This window comes from Ambystoma mexicanum, chromosome 10 (assembly GCF_040938575.1).
Source record: "Ambystoma mexicanum isolate Mex_15411 chromosome 10, UKY_AmexF1_1, whole genome shotgun sequence".
In the NCBI taxonomy this organism is placed as follows: Eukaryota; Metazoa; Chordata; class Amphibia; order Caudata; family Ambystomatidae; genus Ambystoma; species Ambystoma mexicanum.
The window spans coordinates 887813733-887838313 of record NC_090932.1 but is presented as its reverse complement, the minus strand read 5'-3'; the positions used below and the strand labels follow the sequence as shown (position 1 = coordinate 887838313).

General features: G+C 45.6%; 1 protein-coding gene across 2 annotated transcripts in view; it reads left to right on the top strand.

The window, feature by feature from the left end:
* LOC138491837 (anosmin-1-like) overlaps positions 1–24581 on the top strand; it is a 550452-nt gene that overhangs the window by 347884 nt on the left and 177987 nt on the right. The window lies entirely within an intron of this gene.

The window sequence follows — 24581 nt, the reverse complement described above, 5'->3', positions numbered from 1 at the left end:
CTAGAAACAGAAACAAAAGCTGAGCATGGTTTCCGGCCCTGCAGTGGCGTGTGAGACCCCAATAAGGCAGTGGGGCCAATGTATAGCACTTTATGGGGGGTGACAGCACAATGCCCTTCCTTTAGGAGCCTAATGTTTACCCCTGGATGACCCCAAACTTCCCCTGATGAATCTCTAGGAAAGTTCTAAATGTTTGTGGGGACAAAAGGACACCAGAAATGTTGGTGATCTGATAAATCAGCCAACATGTTCCCCAAACACTGCTTATGTCATTGGCAGCACCTGGATGGGATTGGCAGGTAACACCACCATCATCATCATAATCATCATCATCGTCATCATGGTAATGTATGTTTTGAGAGCACCACCCATGAAAATCACATAATAATACCATACAGATCAAAGTTCATCTTACACATTGTTATCTTAGTACAAGCAGAGTCAATCACTGTAATATACACATTTAAATGTAGACAGTACTAAAAAAAAACAATAAAAACTCAAAATATAAAACCCACAGCTCAAAAAACAGCAATTTGTGTTTAGTGAATAAGTCTGCCCCAAATAATTAAAGTCGTCTCATTGCAATGTGTCAGGGTATTCCCTTCTCAGCAGCCAGGCCCTGTTTCCGCAGTTAGCAACTCCGAAAGGTACAGCTTGTAGAATTGGTGACATACAAAGAAACGGAGCATCCCTTCAAGAAAGCGGCAGAAGCCAAAGCCTCCTGGTCATGCCATATAGAGGGCAAAAGAACACGGCAATATCCAAATCGTCCTTGATCTACTTACTGTGAGGCCAGATGGGGCTTGATTTGTCACCCGGGCATGCAGTTGTAGGAGCCAAAGGTAATATCCTAAGATGCATTTTTGTGTGCAACATTTTCATAAAGGGAGGGCCAATACAGTCTAGCCATGATTCCAGGCCATGCATAGATTTCTAGGCGAGGTATGGGGACGATAAACTATATCGTCTGTAGGCCGAGTGTCTCATACGAGGAACACTCCTTGAAGGTTACTTCAAGATCCTCCTTGGTACGGGCTCAATTTCCAGAGGGTTATCCCGTAAATGACTCATTCCCAACTTTGGGAATATAGTTCTCACAAATGTAAACCTCTGGGGTGATAGGCCCCCGGGTGTGGCAAGACCATCAACGAAGGCCTCTCAGTGTATGCTAAACTCACGAGATCTCCACAATTTTTTCCAATACAGAAAAGGTCATCATTTAGCCATGTAGGTAAGGTCCCAATCGCCAAATTCTAGGGTGTCAGTATACGAGGGACATTTGTGAGAAGTCCAAGGAGCCTCTTGAATATGCCAATTCCCTGCGCTCTCATTATCCTATACCATTCATGCCCAGAATCCCAGTAACATAGACCACTGATGAGACAGCTTTGGACCTATAGGCCTGTAATACCAAAAACGTTGCTCTCCCTCCAGGGCGTTTGGAAAAGCCCAAAACAAAAGAGGTGAGGGCTGGAAGGTTTAGAATTAATCTTAACATCTGGCATTGCTCTGGGAAAACCCTCCAAACTATCGCTCTTCACCTGCCAAGCCACTACAAAAGGGGAAAGACCATATGCAGATCAGGTTTGGTCCCAACCCAAAAGGAGCAGTCCATCCAGAACTGCTAAGTCACATCCCTTCTGCACGAGACCACAAGCATCCCCAGACATGTTTCGGCTTCATTGGGCGCCATCAGTGAGGAGTAGCTTGGATCTCGAGGCCCAGCAGGCAGAGGACCCACATCTAGGCCTACACGTCCCACTTCGGGTAACAAAAGCTAAACAAAAGAGGTGATGGCTGGAAGGTTTAGAATAAATCCTAACCTCTGACATAGCTCTGGGCAACCCTCCAGACCATCGTTCTTTGTTTGCCAAGCCATTAGAAAAGAATAAAGACCATATACAAATCAGGCTTGGTCCCAGCCTCAAAGGGGCAGTCGAGCCCGAACTGCTAGGTCACATCCCTTCTCCACAAGACCACAAGTATCCCCAGACATGTTTCAGCCTTATTGGGGATCATCAGTGAGGAGTAGCTCGGGTCTCCAAACCCACCACCACCTCACCACATGTTGCCAATGCCATAGTGCTCTTTTATAGGTGTGCCTTCCAACATGTGCCTCTATGAAAGTGCATGCCCGAGTAATCAAAACTATCTACACATCCTACACGTTCTTTATTCAACCTAAATTCAATGTCGGTGACCTCTGGGTGTGGTATGCCATTGCTTTAGTTTAAGTCAAATAGAAATAAAGTCCTTTGACATAGCATAATTCTTGAAAGAGATTAAGTTGAAGTTGGAGGCCGGTTGGGGTTTTAGACATTTGAACAGCATTGTCTGCAAAGGGCAGAGTTCCCAACGTACTCTTGCCAAGTCTAGGAGCATTTGCCTTTAGACTTTCGAGTTGGATTGGCAGATCATTGATATACAATGAAAGTACAAAGTGGGAAAAGGCACGCCCGTGTCAAACCCCACCCCTCTCGATCTGGACAGGTTTTCTGCATTCATCCACTATGCCCTAGCGATCAATAGCAAAATGATCTTTATTAATCCCTTGCATGGCAAATCGAACAAGACTTGTCAATCCTGGCAGGATAGCTCAAGGGCAACGTGTTTGTCCTGGAAGCAAGACAATGCAGAGCACCACTGGTTTGAAACCTGGTCTATGCTTAAAGGCTGCTCTGCAGAAGGAAATGCGATATGAAATTTCAATTTAATTTTAATCTTAAATGTTCCAAAGTAAATCCCTGGCTGCACCAAATGCTGTTTTAAGGTCCACAAATACCATACATGTTGCTTGCATTTTTGGATGACATACTTCTGAATTATTTGCACATACAAGTTATTATTGACCTCCTCTCAGTCAGTCAGAATGTTTAGAGTGCAGTCAATAACTACTGGTATTGACTGCATTCTGAACATTCTGTTTTCAGAAGCCCACACGGAAACAACAATGTAATTTCCAGGCAAGTTTTGTTTCAACAAGACACGTCCTCTCTTGGAGGACCTTTTAAGCTGCACCATGCTAATTAATACACGAACGAGAAAGATAAAAACACTGCAAAATGCTTTCACTTTCTTATGGAAAAAAAATGTACTTTTACATGACAGCCCACGCATGCTCGTGTCAAACCTGTTCCAGTTCAAACAAGTTGCAATTAAAATGCTTAACCCTACAACAACCATGTTATTTAAATACTGCAATATGAAACCACATTTCATTTACCAACTCGGTTTGTCGATTTTCCTTACTCACTCGTAAAGCACTATTTTTTTTTAACTTCAGCACAAGGTCTCCAAAACATGTATTGCTACTACCACCATGTGCTAATAGCCTTATAGACCTCGCTAGGAATTATTATCGCTTAGGATAATGACCCTTCCCCAAAATCCCCTCCCTCAGTCTATATGGCTATATTAAAAACAGTCTAAGTGCCTGGTCTATTATAGAGACCCTGCCCCTGAATCCTCCTGCCTGGAGATGAGAAAGCAGGCCTGTTCCTTCACACCATGCTCCCAGTCGCCTGAGACATATTTGACTACACATGTTGGCAAGAGTCCAGAAGGCATATAGCGTGGTAGTTAAGTCTGACAGCCTTATCACCCCTTTTGTCAATTGGGATGATTATTGCGCCCTGCCAATTTTGAGGGAACACCATAGTTATATTTAACTCTTTGAAAAATGTTATAAAAAAATGAATCCAGACCAGTGATATGATATGATAGGCAATTTATAACGCGCTTAATACCCAGAGGTTTCTAAGCACCGACCCGGGAATCGAACCTGTGTTGTTTCACTTCCAATGCGAGCACATTGCCGCTGAGCTATCCTCTCGAGACTATGGCTTATGCTTTAGCTAATCAGCAGGTATACAATCAGGGCCAGGTGCGTTATCAGCTTTTGGAGAAGCCAGAGCATCCTCTAGCCCTGCTTCTGCAAACACTGCCGCCGCATTGAGTACTTCCTGGATGTGTCCCAGGGTCTTTGGGTTGCAATCCGTGGTATAGGGCACAGACTTGCCGGGGATAGGTTCCGTGGCATAGAGAGGTTGGAAGTGCTCGAGCCCCATATTTTCTGTGACACAGTAATCTGATATTTTGCCACTGGCCCCTTGGAGATGATCTGTCAGAAATATGTCTTGTTCTTTGTAACTACTGACATTCTTAAAGCCTACCACTTCTCACTGTCTTCTACTTTTTTGCTATTAACCTTCTCTATCCCTTCCTCACGGGGCTCACTAATATATCAGAATGCCCTTCAAGGCCCTCAGAGCTCCTAATAGTTATTTTTTGACAATCTGGCACCCTTGGACACATCAGATTTTTGACTGCAAGTTTTTTTTTCCTTAAATAGCGGGCTGATTACACAAAGTGGGATTTTTGAATTTTCACCAGTTCACGTACACACGTACACATCAAAAGCAGTGGCTGCTTCAGTGGAACTTGTAGGTTAGCTCACAAGAAGGGTTATTAGAGTTGCATACATGCAACTTCAGTCAATGCAGCCTGCAGAGCGTTTCCTATGACTCTCAGTTCTGAGTGACTTGTATTTTTTATTTATTTATGTATTTCACATTTGAGGCATCAGGGCGCTGGTTACATGAATAGTAATGATAATAATTAATTTTGCATTTATATAGCGCTACAAACCCTCAGGTATCTGAGTGCTGCTTGTCATTACCCACGGCTTGTGGTGCTCTTTTATCGACCTCAGAAAGAGGAGAGGCTGAGTTTGGCACTGCCGGGATTCGAACCTGCGCCAGCAGGCTCTGCATGGATGTCAAAGCCAGCACTCTACTCTGTGCCACCGGCAAGTATGTAGAGATAGAAGATTACAGAGAAACATAGTTACATAATTACATAGTTACATAATTGCAGCCATGCAGGTACAGAGACATAGATGCTGGGAGAGAAACAGATTAGAGATGAGAAACATAAATTCTAGCAGGTCAGGGTAGCTTTAAAGACATGCAGGGACTGCAAGTTCCTACAACAAGTCCCAGGCAGCAAAATTCACAAGTGTATCTTTCAATATGTATTTTGAAAGTGTGTCTGTATGTCCACTCCAAAGTGGTGCCACTGAGGTATCGTTTTCCGAGGAATCTAATTGTGTGGTTTAAAGATGCTGGAGTGGTGCCCTTGGTGGATAAAAAGCAAGACAAATGCTGATTTTGCTCAATTTATAGTTGCTGAAGTGGCACCCCCTGGTGGGTGAAATTGACTATAATGCTTATTTTCCTTAAAGAGCGACCACAGCTGTTTTGCTTAACAAACGACCATAACAAAAGCTAAACATTTGGTTAATAATCTACCCTAATAATAGCTAAGAATGTGCCAAACATTAGTACAAGTTATCCGGGACAATTAACACAAGAACATTTGGGAAATTAGTTTTATCGACACTCAAGAAGTAGGCATCCCCAGTGACAAGAAGCCTGTAATTGCCACCCAAGAGACAGTTAACTTTTGGGAAGTCAACTGTTGCTCGGCTTAGAGAGGCAGACAGGGCATGGAGACAATTGCACAACACTATCAAAGACTTCAAGCACAAGCAAGCAGTCAGGCGGCACTGAGACAGTAAGACACACCAATCCTGTAATTCAAGCATCATGCCACTAAAGAGACAAACTACTTTTGAGAAGTCGTCTGATGCTGGGCATAGAGAAGTAACCAGTGCAGCAGAGACAGTTGAACAATGTGATCAGAGATTTGTCGGTCAATGCCAACACAGTGCTGCTAATGGTCCATGTATTCTAAAGCTCCAGTGCAATCCTGTTTACTGCAAACTAAATAAAAATATAAATGAAATAATAAAAAGTCCAAGAACAATTATCTTTTCTGTTAAAAGGCACTGCTTGGTTAAAAAAAACATCTTTACTATCAGTGCATTTTCCTGCAAATGTCAAATAATATTTCATTTGTTTTCATGCAACTACGGGCACCACAGCATGCTTCTGACTTGGGGTGCCCTTTGGCTCTGTGGCTGGCTTAGGAGACAATGCTGTTGATTCTCTGGATCTTTGATCACAAACATTTCAAACTGAGCAGATGCCTTCCTGGGTAGAATTAGAAAGGTAACTGCCCATGGGTTCATAGACAAAGAAAGAGGGCTGCGTTTTTCCACTGGGGCCGTAGTCCAGTGCAAGCATGAAATTCAAAAGTCCCTAAACACCTGTCAGCAGAGAATCTCTTCCTTGTGAGTTATATGTGAAATTCTATAAACCATCCTCATCAAATTATGCAGTCGAACCACATGTGGAGACCAAAAATAAATAGCAGATGGGAAACACACAAATAACAGGCAACGGAACAGTAAATATTTGTTCACAAAAGGGAAAACTGATTTCAATGATGTTCAGCACATTTTTTTTGCTGATGGCCAAAGTTCAAAAACATGTTTGTGACCTGTGGGCTTGCAACACTGCTGTGCCCTGGATCGCTTCTGAGTGATATTCCTAGCTGCTTTCTCTTCAAGCAAGACCTGAAGAAATGCCCTGTAGAAGGCCATATTTGCCATTCATCCAGGCATCAGTTTAAGCCACCCACCCATCCTTCGAGCGGGAACCACATTCCCCTCACACTCTGTTGCTCACTGGACCCCAAATGTCCAGCAACTGAAGCCCTATGGAACTGACCTCCAAAGTGATGATCTGCAATGCCACCCCCGAATGGAGGTCATGCACATGTCGCATACACTAGATCAACTCCAGGTTTTACAAAGTGACCGTAAATTGATCATCTGAACCATCAGAGCAGACAGTGTGGGGGCAGGGTGTGCCTTGTGTCTCGACTGAAATCTATGCAGCATACCTCTGAAATATGAAAGACCCAGGGATCCCAGAACTCTGCAGCTCATCTTGCACTCAACGCTCCTAGATTTAAATGTTATCTCTGGAACGTGCAGTACTGCTATTGGACATTTCACCTTTAGTTTATTTTTCATCAGGTTATATAGTGCAATGGTGTATTGTCCGGCCTGCAAACCTGATGACTTGTCGGCTTTAATTCATAAATTTAAAGAGGATATTCAGTGTTTTTCATTTTAGCTGGGGGGGACTGAGTCCACCCTCTGAAAAAAGTGGGGGGACTCTGTCCTCCCGCGTGTACCCTCGACTTGAGCCCTGCCTTGGGGCATTTTAAGCAGAAATGCGGTTGTGCAAGTTTTCATAGACTGCTGTCTAAAAGTCTGCATTTTTTTCGCACAATTTTGGCTATCAGGAATTCAAGCAGGTTCCCCCCACCCCCAAATGGGGCCCCCCACCAGTACATCCACAGCCCCACCCTCTCATCTCCCCACCCCCCACCACCTTAATCCCCTAGCCCCACATACACACATACATTTACATCTATATACATGCAATTGGCCAATTTCGACCTAAAGTGCAGGAACAAAAGGCAAACTCTAAAAGGGCAGTCTATGAAAACATGCACTTCGCAGAAATACAAAGGCGGAAGCCCTGAAATAGACGCAGCATGTTGAATGCATGTTATGCCTGAAAAGGCGCGAGCTTGCACCATGGTGAACCCCAAGTACATTCTCGAATCACAACCTTTCGAAGAAGTTAGGAAGTATATCATAACATACTTGGAAGGGCAGAGATTTCCCATGCAACCTGATGCGTCTCTCGCTGTGGTGTGCAGTATTAAAATCAACCACACTTTACCTGCAAACCATGGCGTGCTCCCATTACGGTGGCCACCTCTTTGATAGTCTTTTGCGGGACACTTGCCCACAAGGCGGTGATGACGTCACAAAATCATTCACGTTTGGCCCACCCCATTTTGTAATTTAAATGTGTTAATGGCTCTTAATTCCTGGCTTAATTGAAATGCAAATGATGTGTCCTTGGGAGGTGATGAACACGTTTTTTAACTGCAACCATCGCGACCCCAGGAACAAAGCATTAGCATTTGAATGAAGCCAGGTGTCATAGCATCACAGCTCGACCTGCAGGCTCAGAAGGAGCCAGGGCTGCAGAGCTGCCCGGAGAAAGAAAGCAGTAGGCGGCAGCGCCATGCTGTGTAGATGGCCACTTCAGTTTGCAGAGTGGCTGTGCTAGAGGCAGGTTGTCCCGACGCAAGTCGGGATAACCTGCGTCCCGCCAGCCACTCTGCAAACTACGGGACAATCTCGCAAAATGCGGGACAGTTGGCCACCCTAGCTCCCATGTGCCACTGCTTCAGTGTCAACGGTGTGCTCCAGGCAAAGGCCATTCACTTTGAGAAAATGGCCAAATGGTCACGTGCGACTTTTCGGAAACAGGAAGTAAATGATGTGAGATGAGTTCGCTGCGTTGCAGGGGATCTACATTATAAATGCTCCTTATAGTGGCAGGCAGAAGAAGGATACATTTTAATCCCAGCTGTACCTGCAGCCTGGGCAGTGCCGAAGATCTTTCAGGTGTTCTTTTAATTTGCTATAGATATTTTGACCGGTAAAGGAAATGTCTGGGCCACATTTTATTATAAATAATATCAGGAACTGTGCCGATGCTAAGTCTCTAATATTCAGAATCAATGACATACATTTTCCGTACGATATACACGAATGTTTCAAAGCTGCACTGGTGGAACATCTAAGAACTTTAGTAGAGGTTACTATTTCTGATATTCTTATGATTTTACCCTAATTTATGGTGAAGAATATTTTTATAAGTTGTTCCTCTTGTATTCATGACATTTGCAAAAGTGTTAATGGAGAAATACAATTAAATAATATGACTTCTTCCTGTTTCATTGTGTATGAGGGCAGTCTTTTGGGGGCGGGGCTTAGGTTACCTGCAAGGGTGGCGGTGCAATGACTGACGGCACCCACCTTTGTGATGTCCTTCAATCTGACAACATACCCCCCAAGAAGGAGAGAGGCAGAATCATTAGGTGCTCTTTTCTCCCCTTCTACCTCCCAAAGTCCCTACAGACTGTGAAGCATTGTTGACCCCCCTTCTGAGTGGCCTGAAGGGTGAAAGGTGAACGCAGGAATCCCTTGCAGGTTATTCCATATTTGCCATGCCCGACCGCTACTTCGATAGTTGCATACTCAAGGTGTGGCACCTGTGACTCAGTCGCGTTCCAGTGTCATTGGTGCCGGCACTCCACCTTATGGTTTCATCATATTCAGCTACAATTTACAAGTAGGAGCTAAAGTGAAAATAGTTCACTTTGCACTTTCATTACTACGGAAAATACTGCCCTATATTCCGATGGAAGATAGAGCAGTTGTGGTGGGGGCACTGATTAACCCCCACCTGGATTACTGTAATAGTTTGCTGGCAGGAATTCCTCAGAAACAAATGATGAGACTCCAAAAAGCACAAAATGCAGCAGTGAGAGCAATTGGAAACCTGAAGAATGGAGACCATGTGCCTCATTACGACCGTGGTGGAATGGGTTTACCTGCACCGGTAATGGTGCCGGTAAACCCATTCCGCCCTATTATGAGGTTCCCTCGCGTGACCTGGAACAGATGTCTGGTAAAACCAGACGTCCTTTCCGGGTCCCACGAGGGGACCAAGGAGCAAATAACAGCCTTTTATTAACGGGACCGTTATTAGCTCCATCCCCATTCCCATGGGGGCTCAAATGGGAATTGGAAATGGTTTTTTGAATGAGGAATTACCGGGTCCTCCAAGGTTGGAATGACCCGGTAATTCCTCATTCACAGACCACGGACCCGGACACGATTTTGGAGGCAGCCATGGCGCTAATATCACCATGGCTACCTCCAAAGTCGTAGTGAGGCGCCATGTGTCATCAATGCGGAGATCACTCCACTGGTTGATGGTGGAAGATAGGATTACATTTAAGATGGCATGCCTAGTGTTCAAATGATTTAAAGGGCTTGTCCCCTGCATATTTAGCTGATGAAATTGTATTATATCAGCCGAAAACAAGTTTACGTTCAGAGGATAAACTCTTACTCTGCATTCCACGAACAAAATGTACCTCAAGAGGAGATAGAAGCTTTGGTGCCTATGGCCCTAAAGTTTGGAATCAACTCCCACTTGAAATCAGAAATTGTGAAAGCCTGGACCTTTTTAGAAAGGGACTGAAAACATTTTTATTTAGATAAATGTAAACAGTTAACCAAGTCAGAATGCCAGCTATCCCTTTCTCTTCTTTTATGAAATCCTCCATTCCTTAGTTACCACCTGCGCCCGAATATGGTTTACTCTGTCTGATGCGCGTAATAAATCACTCTAATTCACACAAAAAAGAAAAAATCAAAATCAGATTTGGCCTTATTTTGTAATTGTTCATCTGACGTAAGATAGGAAATGTGATGATGTTATCAGGAATATGCACCTGCTCAGCACAAACACACAAACCTAAATCATCCGCGCCACCACTTGGGTCATGACCCAAATCTGAAGCCCAACAGCTACCATCCATGTGACAAATCCAATGACATCAACAGGAAGAGTCTCAACGGAAGCCCAACAATTTGGTCCATATCAAATCTGTTTCATTTGTAGAAAGGTCTCAGGAGTCTCCCTGATTTACATCTAAAAATCTTCTGAGATCAAGCTCCTGGGCATACAGACAAGCACCTTTCCTTGGTGTGAAATTATCTGGTGTGTCTACCACAAACTTTGAAACTGTAAAATCCGAGCTCCCCTCCCACCATCCACACTTGACCAGGTGAATGGCGGCAATTCAGTTTACAGTGGTGTGCTACACAATTCCTCACACTCGTTCTCAGGCAGGCATGGGAGGAAACACCAGCATCTGTTTTGGGAGACACTTAGCTGTCTGCACCCCTAATCAAGCCTCGTCAAAGACTTCCAAAGCGACCCACGACCTTTCGCCAGCTAATTAATATTCCATCTCTTTAATTTGTCATGAAGCATCATTAAAAGCTTGACCGTCTTCACTCAGTGAGCTATTCAATAGATAAGATAACGAATGCAATTAATCAGGGGCTTGGGTCTCAGGTGCTGCAGACGGGCGAGGGGAGGAAAGTGGGGTGGGGGCGGCCTTTGGGGGAATCTGGAGAATGTGGGTAGACTGGCGCAAAGTTCCCCACTCGACCCACGTCTCCAGTAGCACGCACCACCGTTTACCAAAAGCGCTTTGCATGCTGGGATGTATGGGACCATCTCTGTAATACAAAAAGAAGCTACAAATCTCTCTGTACTTTTTGGGCTGTTGACCAAAAAGCCAGGAATAGATAAAGGACCACTATTGGCAAACGTACTGTACTTCTGAAACTGCGATAAGTCTAGAAGAGCGCAACAGCAAGACGTAATGAATTTACGCCTTTGTTTGACACTTCATTTAACACTTCATTTCACAAAAGCGCAACAGCAAGGCGTAATGATTTTACGCGATTGTTTGACGCTTCAGATCATGCATGTTCCATTCCAAAGTGCAGGATGGGCAGAAGGGTGAGTTTTCATCTCTGCTTTGCTTTCCTCCTCCGTCTTGAAAGAGCACAAGGTTTTACACCTGCTTGAGAGTTTCATGCAGGCGTAAAATGAATGGAATCCTATGGAATCTGCCTCAGATTAGCATCTGCTAATGAGGATGCGGATTCCATAGGAATCCATTAGTAAATGCTACATGCAAAGCGTAATTTGAAGAAGGCGTTTACTTTTTTTTTTTACAAACCGGTGATTAAAACTGAAGTGATTTTGCCCAGTTTTACTCTATTAAAGCTATTTAAAACTGCACCCACCGCAGGTAAGTGCTAACATTGGTGGTCCTCTGCATGCAATTACCATTTTATTTAAAACAACCCCCAATGCGATTCCTGAGTAGTGAGCAGTGGTATTACTATGGAAGACTGCAATGACATCAAGGGCTTGATTCTCATTTTGCACTTTAAGTGCTGCAATTCTACAAAGACTTAGCACCAGTTCCATAATTTCGGTGCAATTATGAGGTTTACCAAAAATGTAGGTATTTTGTTTTTGTATCTCTTCCAGTTTGGACCGATGCATTTCTGGCGGCTTCTGCTTGGAACATGGCGATGACACGCAGCATCTTTCTCTGCTGTTCACTTGTGTTTTAGAAATGTTTTTTTTATTTCACCTTGTGGTATCCGCAGGGTGCTAAAAGTGGAGTAAATGTACTCTAAGCAGAATGGAGTTCACGTTTGTGGTGGCGAAGATTGAAATTCTTGAGTGAAATACATTTTCCGCATGAATTTTACACAATGCCATATTTTTATTCATTTACATGGTAAAGAGGGGCCCAGACAGTGGTCGAAGTGGGCGAGAGTGGTTGGGAGCCGTGCTCCGCCACTTTGTTTTTTTTTACTGTTCCTACACTTTTATTTTAAAAAGAAACCGTTTCTGGAATGGTTTAGTTTTCAAATAAAAGTGTAGGAAGTAGTTGAAACTCGCACATTCCCTTGAACAGCAGGTGTGTTTGGGGGGTTTAGTTTGCGCAGGGGGCGTGGCAATGGGGTTTGTGGGGGGCAGGCCAGCAGAGAACATAGTTCCACTACCTCTTTTCGTACACTTCGGCCACTAGGCCCAGATCGTAATTTATGACTCTGCTTCTCTTTTCCTCCCCACCAGACAAATGCGACTTCATTTACAACAACCGGACATTTTCAGTCTGGCGTAAATGCTGCGGATTCCTCCCCTGCTTTTTAAACCACGAAAAAGCAGGCAGATTCCATAATAATCCATTGTAAACACTTCCTGCCGCGCAGAAACCGCAGGCCGCACCAACTCAGTTTGCATTGCAGCGTGCAAAAAGCAGGTGTCAAGGCGATTTCGCCTCCACTCTGCACTTTCCTTTTGCAATTCTTGTTGCAAATGATGACAACTACGCAGAGCGGGACTGTTTGCACCTATGTGGAGGTGTAACTGGTCCCCTTGGAGTGATTTTCAGAGATTTCAAAGCTGAGCCCCACTGTGTCGCTGCAAGAAGCCAGACATTAAAAACTGCATTTGCAGTAGCAGCTTTATTGGGGATCGGGGGAGGGGGTGAGGAGCGAGGGGGAGGGGGGGGGTCGCCGGAAGACTTTTGTACAGCTTCAGCATGCTTCGGGTGCTGGAACAGATGTTATACCAATTAAACATCTTTTTTTTAGAAAAATAGGCAATTTGGAGAAGTTGGGTAGCATTTTGGTCAAATACCTCATTTTTGACATATTTGCTGTTGATGGTAACATTTTCCAGTTAGATATAGGAACCTCTGCTGACAAGCTGATGGTTTTCGCCCAATACAGCTGCTTGGCACTGACTTCTTTGCTGCGTAACCACAATAAGGTGCAGAGAGTGACTGCACTTTCTGGTGATGCACACCTAACAGTATAGTACAGAAAACAATCACACAATGCACCTTAGAGACCAGCATCAGAATCTGTGCACAGCCTGACCTGGGCCAGGAGAGCTCTGTCAATGTGTATTGGCATCTATTGCCCCACATAGGCCTCCTTATGCCCCGCCCCCACCATATTATTGGTCCATATGTTTCTGCGACTTATTAACCCTTCCATGGTTGGCATGGCACAGCGTTTAGGAAAGTGTTCAGGTACTCCAAACGGTTGTCATGGCGCTAGAGAAAAGCAGCAGTATAGGCTAAGTCCACAAAGGGTGATAAATGGGGAATAAGAAATAAAAAGGACCTTCCTCCCCATTTAGAGAGCCTACATTTGGAGATTGAGACAGGTCCCTGAGAGGCAGACCTAAGATCCCTGGATGGACATAATGAACAAACATGTCCTCATGGGCGTAATTTTAGGGGGGGGACAGGGGTGTTTGTCCCCCCAACTTTCATGGCACAATATTTTGTCCCCATTCTTTTGGCTGGGGCACCTTTTATTCAGATGTCATGCCCCCCCCCCCAACATTTTCAGCAAAGTTACTCCACTGCATGTCCTGTAGAAACCAAGTCTCTGTTTCTTTACTACTCGATGGACCCGCCATTGGGCTTTACACTGCATCTGTTCCGCAAGTGGCAGCCAATGAAGAGAAGGCTGTTCTGGGGACGGCCAATGAAGAGAAGGCTGTGCCGGGGACAGCCAATGAAGAGAAGGCTGTGCCAGGGAGATAGTTTCTCACCAGCCCAACCTCAGGAGACTCCTGCCGCCATATTCTGGATGATCCGAAGCCAGAGGAGGGAACACTTCAGGAGTAACAAATATACCACATTACAATAGTCCAGCCAACTAGAACGAAGAGCATTCAAAAGTTGGACCTTGTGCGTGTGTGTAAAGGTGAACTACTCAAGAAACCTATGAATCGCAGGAAGATGGCAAAAGTTGGATCTGGTTGTGGCACTGAAGTGATGTTTTAGCGGTAGGGAAGAGTCCTTTAAGAAGCCAAGGTTGCTCATCTGGGGAACTGGAAGGGAATATGGTCCCAGTTCTATTAGCATGAACTAGGGGACCAGACTCTTGCATTATACCCTTGTGCTGATCCGACGCCACAACAAAGACTCTCCGTTTTTGTCAGTGTTGAACTTAAAACAATTCAGCGTTATCCAACAGCCCACAGTGTCCATACAATTCTTATCCCAATCTAAGGATGATCTGGGTGTTGTCTGCATAAATGTGGAACCTGAAACCGAGTGCATTGACAAGGTTAGCGACAGGTTGCATGCATAGTCTAAACAACAAATGGCTCAGCAAGGAGCGAGCACGGGGGTGCCCCGCACGCAACCTTTGGTGATGGAGATTCAAAAAGAGGTAGCGCAATAGTGGCGTGGACAGGGTAGGGATCTGTAAATGCCCACTCAGCAGCGCTCTGTGGGCATTTACAGGTGTTAATGGCACTGCGGTGGGCCCAACTACATTAGCTTCAGGCCCCACTTGTTAGACAATCCTGGCCACGCCTCTGGGTTGCATGTGTCACTCCAAAAAAGACTTCATGCAAGGCCTGGGTAGATCCCCGATGCCAAAATGCAAAAGGAGACCCAGGGGCGTAGAGTGGTCAGCGATGACAAAGGCGTCCAAAGCAATCTGTACACAACATTCCTCATAAAGATGCTTTCAACAAGAAATACATGAAAGTACAGTACGTGTGATTGACTCCACCCCAGCCCGACTGGCCTTTAAATGGCACCAGTCTCTGAGTAAGTACATTTCCCTGCATGCCACCGCATTTCTGGCTTCATAAAAAAAAGGTCAAATCAGGCTTCAAATCTGGGGCTAGATCTGAATACCACATGACAAGCCCAAAGGGGCCCAATTAAGACGTGATATTGCTTTTGAAAATCGTATTTGACAAAATGCAGATCGTGTTTCGCGGATCCAGCTTTTAAATGTGATGGGCTGAGTCACTCATTAGAATTACAGTGATAAACTGATTACATATAATTTGTCTCATATGGGCATTTACCCCAAACATAGGAATGAGGTGAATGTGTACCCACCCCGTACCCCCACCCAAAGCTATTTTGGAAAGACAAGGCTAAAGGTCCCCCTCTGAAGAGAGGTTTTCGGCCTGCTCACCCCTCTGCCTGATTACACTTGGCACAGCCCGGGGGGAATCATGCCTTTCCCTTTAAAACGAGGCCGGGGCAGATAGATTGAAAGTGAATGTCACTCCAGCTGCCTCCAGTCGACCAAAGCTTCAGAACAGGAAGTATGTCCGCCATGTTTGTCCATCCACAATGGAGGCCTGTGGAAGTCTGTCAGCCTACACTAAAGGTCACGGTGAAGCTGCCAGCTCTCCTTAGGACCTGGCTGCCCCGGGCTGATGACAGCACTGATTGGACGAGAAAGAAATGAAAACAGGAAGCGCCAGTGCTTCATTCTGCGGCGTTTCATTTCCGCGTGCAATTAAGGCCTGACTTATCATCACTGTTTCCAAAGCGGGTTTATTGCACGGTGCTGAAAAGGCAGTGACCGCAGGTAAAGGCACCTTATTGGTCAATCTGGGGTCGTAGCTACACAAACATGAACTCCATTCATTAAACCATGAACCACGCTTTAATCTTTTCGTAACGTTGGTAATTTAGACAAGGAGGCGCCGTTCGGAGAGGCTTTCCAACCACAAGCAAACAGTTCATGCTGAAGTCAATAAAGCTGTCAATTCTTCCTAGGTTCTGCGCAGCGGTAGAGCAGCACCCCAAAAAGCTGTGTAACTGTGGCTCCAGCGCAGAGCGGGGTAGCAGGAGCATGGTGCAATGCGTGGTGCAACACATGTGGCAAGGGTTTGTGGCAGGGGCAAGTTGACAACCAATTTGGAGGGAGGGAGGATAGCTCAGGGGCAACATGCTTGCCTTGGAAGCAAGACGACACTGAGCCACACAGGTTCGATCCCCTGGTCTGCACTTAGAAACCTGTGGGTATTAAGCGCATTATAAATAACCTATCATATCAAACTGTAATCGAAGGAGGTCTCCCTGTATTTTCATTTGTTCTCTGATTCGATCAGCCAGTTGGTCATTGATATATTGACTTTCTGAAATCAATACCTCTACTTGTCAATCTTAACTCTGCTGGATCCCATGCCTAGCACTTACCTGACCACATGCTGCTTCAACAGGGGACTGGAACTAGAAAAACATGCACTATCATGAATAGAATATGGTAATGTATTCCAAAGTCTGCATCCCAAGCCTGAAAGTCTTTTATCTCCTCTCGTCCTAGGGATGAATAGTCTGCGATTTTTCATAGACCAAAGGTTCCATCCTGGGATATAATGTGCGAGGCTACCCTTAAGGTAGCCAGGAGCAGCCCCATGGATGCATTTGAAGATTATGCAGAGAATATTAAGCTGAATGATCTACTAATATAATGGAACCCACAGCAGGTTTTTGCAAGCACCTTGGACAAGATCACTTTTCCTACATTCAGACCCCAGCCAGTTATTGAGAAAACTGGAGTCTGCTAATATGGCTTATTGAAGTACCACCTAGGACTGCATTACAATAGTCACTGAGGCTCTGACTACAATTTAACACTTATCCAGTAGCATAAAAGGACACATCCCACATAGCCACTTGACATTAAACTAGCATCCCTTGTGAATGGCCTGGACCTTTATCAACTGTCTAATTATTTAACCTGAGACAATAACTTGACAAGTATTAAAAAGTCACAGGGAGATGAGGAGAGACCTTATTAGGTTTAGCAGGACCTCATTCAGCTATCGTCTCATGGGTATGTCATCCAAGCTTTGTGAATGTAAAGTCAAACAGATTTCCTTAATACCCAGAGGTTTCTAAGCACGGACCTGGGGATCAAACCTGTGTTGCTCCTTGTCGTCTTGCTTCCAAGACGAGCACGTTGCCCCTGAGCTATCCTCCCGAGACCATCTCGTTTAAATTCAAAAGGAGTGATTCCAGAATAGTGAAAATGGTTGTAAAAATCAGTGGCACATTTAACAGTAAAAGATAAAAGTATCGGACCTCAGTTCCTGATAGCTCCCACTCACTTCAACAGCTGGTTCTGTGCCAACAACATATCACGTATTGAGCAGTATGTAGGTTTCTTGTGCAGCGCCTAAAACTATCTTGAGTCTTGCGGCTGCTTCAGAGCACAGTTGGGGCAAAAAGAAGAAGTAAAAGAGGTGACGCTAGAAGAGAAATCCACGGTGACAATTAAAAGAAACAGTGTGACAGCAGTGGCAGAACCACCCCCACCTTTATGGGGGACCTACAGAGCAAAGAAGTGGGTTCTGAGGGATTGCCAAATGCCTCTTCGGTGAGTGTCACAAACAGCTAATTTTGATATTTTCATTAACTATTCTTGTTAACCAGAACCACACAATCCAGGGCATCTTCAGCGTACAGGTTGACCTGCCAAGTCAGTATATGCCAGGAGCACCATGAGACGCCCCGGATTGGGCTACAATACCCATGTACTGTCACCTTGTGCTCAGAACACCTTCATGGGTCCAAGTTCAGCCTTGTGTGCCCATATACAGGCATCATGTGCCAGGAGCACCTTCATAAGCCTAGGTTCAGCCTCACAGGGCAATGTTTGACCATCATGTGCCCATGTACTATCTACATGTGGTCAGGTTCAGCTTCACAGGTGCAGCCTCACGGGTCTACACACTGCCCCATGCACTAAAACGAGTTTCATATGCCCAAGTTCAACATGGCGCGCACCAATACTACCTCACATGTGCAGGTACAGTCTTATATCCTTATGTACAGAATCATATGCCAGAAATAACTTCACATGCCCTTGTCAGTTCCATGTCAATCACAGAACATTTCCATGCCAGTTTCCTCATCGCTATGCTTAGAACAGCACAGGCAGAAGCAGTCCAACTTCCCCTCACACTCACCACAAAGACAACAACAATACACGCTCCTCTCATTTGCAGAGCAGATCCAGCACGGAGAGTGGCAATGCAAACTTCCCTCACACAAGGGATCCAGCCCAAGCAGCACCAGAGGCCGCGTCTTTTCCATAAAACAGGTAGGCCACAGGCAGCAGCCCTACACACTCCCCTCCTGCACAGAAGGTACAGCACCAACAATGATGGATTCACTCCCACAGAACAGGTACATCACAGGCAGCAGCCGCTGAAGATTCCCTCAAACATAACGTCTACAGCACAGGTAGAAGCAGTGCAGACTTTATGGGTAGACAAGGTCCAGCATTGGCAGACCCACTGAACAGTTGCGGAACATTGACCCGTGCTTAATTTGTGGGGGTGTTTGCCGGGGCTCAGCCCTGGAACTTATTGTTGAGCCCCGGCACTTATTGTCTCAGACTCACTAATTATGAAGTGGCGATAGTCAGTGCATCCATCAACCATAATGAGCAGGTGCGAGCTGTAGTGTAACCCCAAATATGTCGACTGTGTGTGGAGCAGCTATTGGTGGCGGCAGCAGGGGTGGGGAACTGCCCACCCACAGTGTCACAGAAGTGCTAGAAAATATTTGGACCCAGGCACTTATTTTTTTACTAATTAAGCACTGCATGTGACCACAGTGTAAGCTACCCTCACACAATAATTCTAACACCGGCAGCAGTAGTTCATTCTTGCATTCCCCAGAACTGGTACACCATATAGCCAGGACAGCAGTAGTGCAAACTTCCCTCCCACAGAACAACTGTGGAGTAAGCACCAGTGGTGCATGCTTCCCTTCGACAGAACAGGGACAGTGCAGTCAGCAACAGTGTGCTATTCCTTCACATAGGACTGCCGCAGCGCGAGTGCCACAGTGCAATCTCCTCTCCCACAGATCAAATAAAGCACAGGCAACAACAGCTCAAGCTTCCCTCCTACAAAACAGCTACAATGTAGGTACATCATTACAAGCAATGATCATGTAACCAGTCCAACACACAGTTTCCAAAAATGCAAGTTTGTATCAACAACAACAGGTCCAGCATTCAAAGCTCCATCCACCGAGACTCAAGTCATTAGCCTCGGCCCAGGGACTCTTATTCCTTTCCACTGCATCCACCTCTTTCCATTCCCCAAAGCTCGGCAACTGCATGGTTATTGGTGCAGAGTACCAGGACAGGAGCTGGTTCAGTGAGACACGCAAAAGAAGCGTCAGGGCTGGGAATCACCACTGCTGGAGAAGCAGGTAGGAGTGCCTGCGCATGTGGCAGCGTAAATATCGCAGGGTGTGTGGCAGTGTTAAGGGAAGCTCACTAACTTGAGGAGTCCTAGTGTGCTAGGATTGGGATGTGCGCTTTGGAGCAGCACTTCGGCACATGACAGAGGCCCAGATAGTGAAACTGCTTAGGGCCTCTGTGGTGGAGCCCATCAGGGAAGTCATGATAAACACCTCATTACCATCTGCTCCTTCGGCATCCTCTGCTGCTCCTTCAGCAATTCAGGCCCCAGCATGGACAGAGCCAGCAGATCAGGAGGTGGTTAGAGAAACCCCTCAGACATATTTTCGAAATACCATTTTGTCGAAAATTTTGCCGAATTCTTTTTTTTGATGTATTATTTTTTATTTTATATGGGTTTTTTTTTGTTTCGTATGTAAAAAAAAAGTGTCAAAAAAACGGGGGTTTGGTGGGGAAGCGCCCCCCATTAAAAAAAAAAATGTACATTTTTTTTGGCAATTTTGTGCCGACAAAATGGCATTTTGAAAATATGGCATTCGAAAAAGTCACTATAAACCTTGCAGACCTGCCCATAGAGGAGGAAGGGACTGTGGTTGCATCGAAATTCATCAAGGCAGAGGAGGTCAAGGTCATCGTGGGGCTTATGAGGACATACCTGGAATTTCTAGTGGTTTTTCAGATCCCTCAAAAGAAGGTCTCCAGAAAATTAAGGATTTTGAGAACATTCTCCTTAAAAAGTTGAAATACGCTGAAAGGCCTTTCCACCCTACCTGTTCAAACTTTATCCCATATCAGAATTCAACAATAAATACCCTAATATATAAAGTTGGATGCCCAGCTAGGGGATTTAATTGGCTGAAATAGCTTCTTTCCAGAAGAGATAACACTATCTTATCCAATACATAAGAACATTTTGCAGGCCCTCAAGCTGACATAATCCACCATAAATACCATCACCAGGCAGGCACCTATGCAGGTTGTGCAGCTCACTGCCTACTTCTAGATCTTGAGGCTTTCTTTATGGCTTATAAGGATGGGATGGATATCACCCCTGGAGACACAGGTCCAATACCTCTCAGATATTAATAATGACATCTTAAGGGGAGATGCATCTGGGGGTTTAAAGTGACTTTTTCGAATGCAATATTTTCGAAATGGCATTTTATCGGCACAAAAATTGCGAAAAAAAATTTCAAATGGTTTTTTGTTCTTTTTTTTTAAATGGGCGGTTTCCCCCCAAACCCCTGGGTTTTTTTTACACTTTTTTACGTACGAAACAAAAAAAAAACATAAAATAAAAATAATACACTTGAAAAGAAAAAAAAACAGCACATTTTTTTCGACAAAATGGTATTTCGAAAATATGTTTTCGAAAATATGACCAGATACCACATCTGGAGTTAGCATATTGATTGTGGCCAGACAACACTTGGGGTTTTGCAATTGAAAGAATAAGGCAGCAAGGAAGGCAGCTTTGACAAAATTGTGTGCCCTTTGCTGTTCGGTCCTCAGCTGGATTAATTCCTAAGGAAGTCTTTCAATGACCACTAAACCGTTTTCTATGGCGGTAGAGGGTGGTCCTTCACTTCCAAACCTTTCTTTTGCTGCCATCCCAGCCACCCCATCTGCCAGAGGGTCCTCCAGAGGACGAGGAAGGGGTTCTGCCAGCAGAGTAAGAGTGGCAAGCACTCCCGCTGCTCAGGTTCTCCGAAAGCATGACTATGCCACTTACATTCCAGTTGGGGGTCTTCTGCTCCTCTTCAAGGAAGCTTGATTAGAGAATGATGAGTCCTGGCTTCAGAAAGTGGTAACATGGTGTTTGTTACATGTTGGCCTGCAGGAGGGCTCCTTTAAACTACGGCAATAAGGTGGACACCCAACCCAATGAAAGGTAAAATGTGTGGCCCTTCTGGGAGGAAGACTCGCCTCACAAGCAACTTTATCTGCAAGTGTTTGAGGATGGAGATATCAGGGTTTGTCTTCATGTTCTTGCAGGTAAAGAAGTATTCTGGGGAAAAGTGCCCTATTTCGGAGCGAAAGATCCTGAACCACTTCATTCCATACAGCAGCCACCCCAGAAGGTCATCGTTGCCATCCATCAGGTGACTGACTTGCTGCAATAACTCTCTAGAATGCTTATTTGCACATTCCAATAAGGGGCAGTCACCAGCCATTCCTTCGCTTTGCGGTGTAGCGACAGATCTTCCAGTTCCAAGTGCTATGCTTGGCCCTATCATCGGCCTCTCACACCTTCACCAAGCTCTTGGCCCCCATTGTGGGCTTCTACATGAGAAGGGCATAGGCGTACACCCTTATCTGCATGATTGATTGGTACAACACCACATGAGGGAGTTGTGTTCCCAGCACACAGCCACAGTGTGTTCACTACTACCAGCCCTCGGCTTCATGATTAACTTCAGGAAGTTGTCTCTGGCCTGCAATTCATTGGGGTTCATTTATGAGCAAACCTCTGAAGGGGTTTCTTCCCATTGCCAGGGTGACAAAACTTCAGAGGCATTTGGAAGATTTGCTATTCTTCCCAGACGCAACAGAAATAGTCTGGTTGAGGCTCCCAGGGGTCATGGCAGCCTATAAATCCAGGATGCCACGAGCCCATTTTCATCTGAAGCTGGTAGTCCTCTACATACTCCAGCATTGGCCTCCAGGCTCCAGGAGCTATGATCTAAGGATTCTGGTTTTGGGATCTATCTAAGACTCCCCCGTATAGTAGAAGAATGTTCAGAACCTGTTGGTGGGTGTTCAGTTGAATCCAGTGATGTTGTCTACAGATGCCAGCCAAAGTGGTTGGCAAGCAACCCTGGAAAGGCTGTCGATACAGGGCCTTTGTGGCAGGCCCTAAGCCAGGAGAACATCCATGTGTAGAGAGTGGAATGCAGCCTGCGAGGCCCAGTAGCAATTCCAGGCATAGAGTTCAGAGCGGCTGGAGCTGGTCAAAATGGCCAAGACATATATCAATTAGCAGGGTGGCAGATGATCCTCTCTCCTGAACACGAGAGCATCACATATCTTTGTTTGGCTGGAAAATTGGCTGCTGGTTCTCGGGGCCTACTGACTGCTTGGGAGAGAGAACATGGCCGCAGCAGACCATCTCAGAAAGAGTTTCCCTTCGTCAGTCGAGTACTGTCTGCATCCCTTCACATTCCACCTGATGGACGGCTTTCTTGGTGGGACCTATTTGCCAGGGAATCAAAGTCTCTCCTACACTGGTCCAGATCTCTCCACAGGACCCCTCAGTGTGGATACCCGATACCCTCCCCACTCAGTGGCTGAGGGGTCTCCTGGGTGCTTTTCGTCACTTTTGATGTGTCAGGAGGGATGCAGCATCACGCAGGTGGTTCCCCATTGGCCACCCATGCACTGGTTCCCACTTATCACGTCCTTGTCCTCAGATGACCCCTTCAGCTTACCGGCAGTTTGTCCTTCAATCTGCAGCCTGAACTTTCCATAGAATGCAATCCTGTGACTCAGGCTAACAGCCTAGAGATTGAACTAAGGTGTCTCATAGAGCTTGACATTGTTATGAGTATGGCTCTTTCTCACAGGCTTCATGACGGCGTACCAGTCTGGCTTCCAGGCGACATTGCTGGTCCTCCTACCACTCATGGTGCAAAGCTAGGGATTGACAAATGGATTCAGTGGACCAGTGGAAGGTGGAAGGTTCTTGGTGGATGGATCAAGATTGGTGACTCCATCTCTAAACTGGCATCTCAGTCTGAGGCTATCAGAGCTTTCTGCAAGCTGTGCACCTCCCTAGCAGGGTCAGAACCATTTATGAAGCATCTCATTAAGACATATGAGTGGCAGCATCCTCAAGACAGACATTGGTGCACACACGGGAACTCCCTCTGACTTTGCAGCAGCTGAATTAAGCCCTCTTCTAAACCATTCCAGGAGGTTGACATCAAATTCCTGATGTAGAACGTGTTTCTTCTCGTGGTGGTCACTCTGACCAGACACATTAGGGAGCTGAACACCTCATTGATTATAGAACCCAACATCCACATTACTCCAGAGATGGTGATCTTATGCCCAGGCCCTTTGTGCAGAAGGGCACGTCCGGCTGCCACAGGAAGCAGGATGTATCCTTGCCTTCCTTTTTTCCTACTTCATCCTCGCAGGAGGAGGAAGGTCTCCAAACACTGGATGTGGTCAGGGGCCTCAGAGTATGAATGGAAAGAACTGGTCAGTTTCAAAGATCAAACTCCCTCTCTGTCGCCTTTTCAGGGTAGTTCCAAGGGTAAGAAGCTGGCTTCAGCCACCTTGAGCAAATAGGTTCAACGTGCCATTTCCACAGACTAGACTCACATCGAGGTTCTCTGGCTTCCCTTCTGCAACGGTGATCTACCAAAGGCATAACCGCATTGTGGGTCCGGGCTCAAGGAGTGTCCTTACCAGACCTCTGCAATGTGGCTACACTGGCCTTTCCTCATGACTTTCTCAAGCACTATCGTCTTGTGGCTGAGGGTGGTCTTTCTTTGGATGTTGGCTCAAGATTTCTATAGGTCACTCAATTGTAGGCGCAGATGATGCAATCAATTTGCTTAAGCATATTCTGTGATCTGGTGTACTTCTTTTGGAAATTTGTTTTGGCCTATAGTTTTTGGTACATCTTCAATCAGTAAGGATAATGTTGAAGCGCGGGGACAGGCAGTTATGTCTAGATTAGTAGGTAGTAGGCATGTGATCAAGCAGCTCTGGCTGGACTGCCCCTTTTGGGGTGGGGCCATGCCTGATTTGCATATGATCTTTCCGCTTTGTGTAATGACGTGGCATTGAAGAACGATGGTCTGGAGTGATGCCCAGAGCAATGTCAGTGGCTAATATTAATTCTAAACATCCAGCCATCCCCTCCTTTGTTTTGCAGATTAGTAGGGTAATCATCATTACTCCTGGTCCTCCCGGATAGTCACAGTTCTTAGGTCACACTCTCCTCTGCCATTTCTACCTATCGGCCTTCCTGCATCTAGGGTATGACACTGGTGTATTTTCGGGGAGGGAGAGGCTTAATAGTTATTTTGAGGTGGGTATCTGACAGGCAGATCGCCTTTAACCAGTGAGGACTATGGCGAGGCGGGAGCACCAGGCGTAGTGATGTTATGTTTACCCTAGGTTA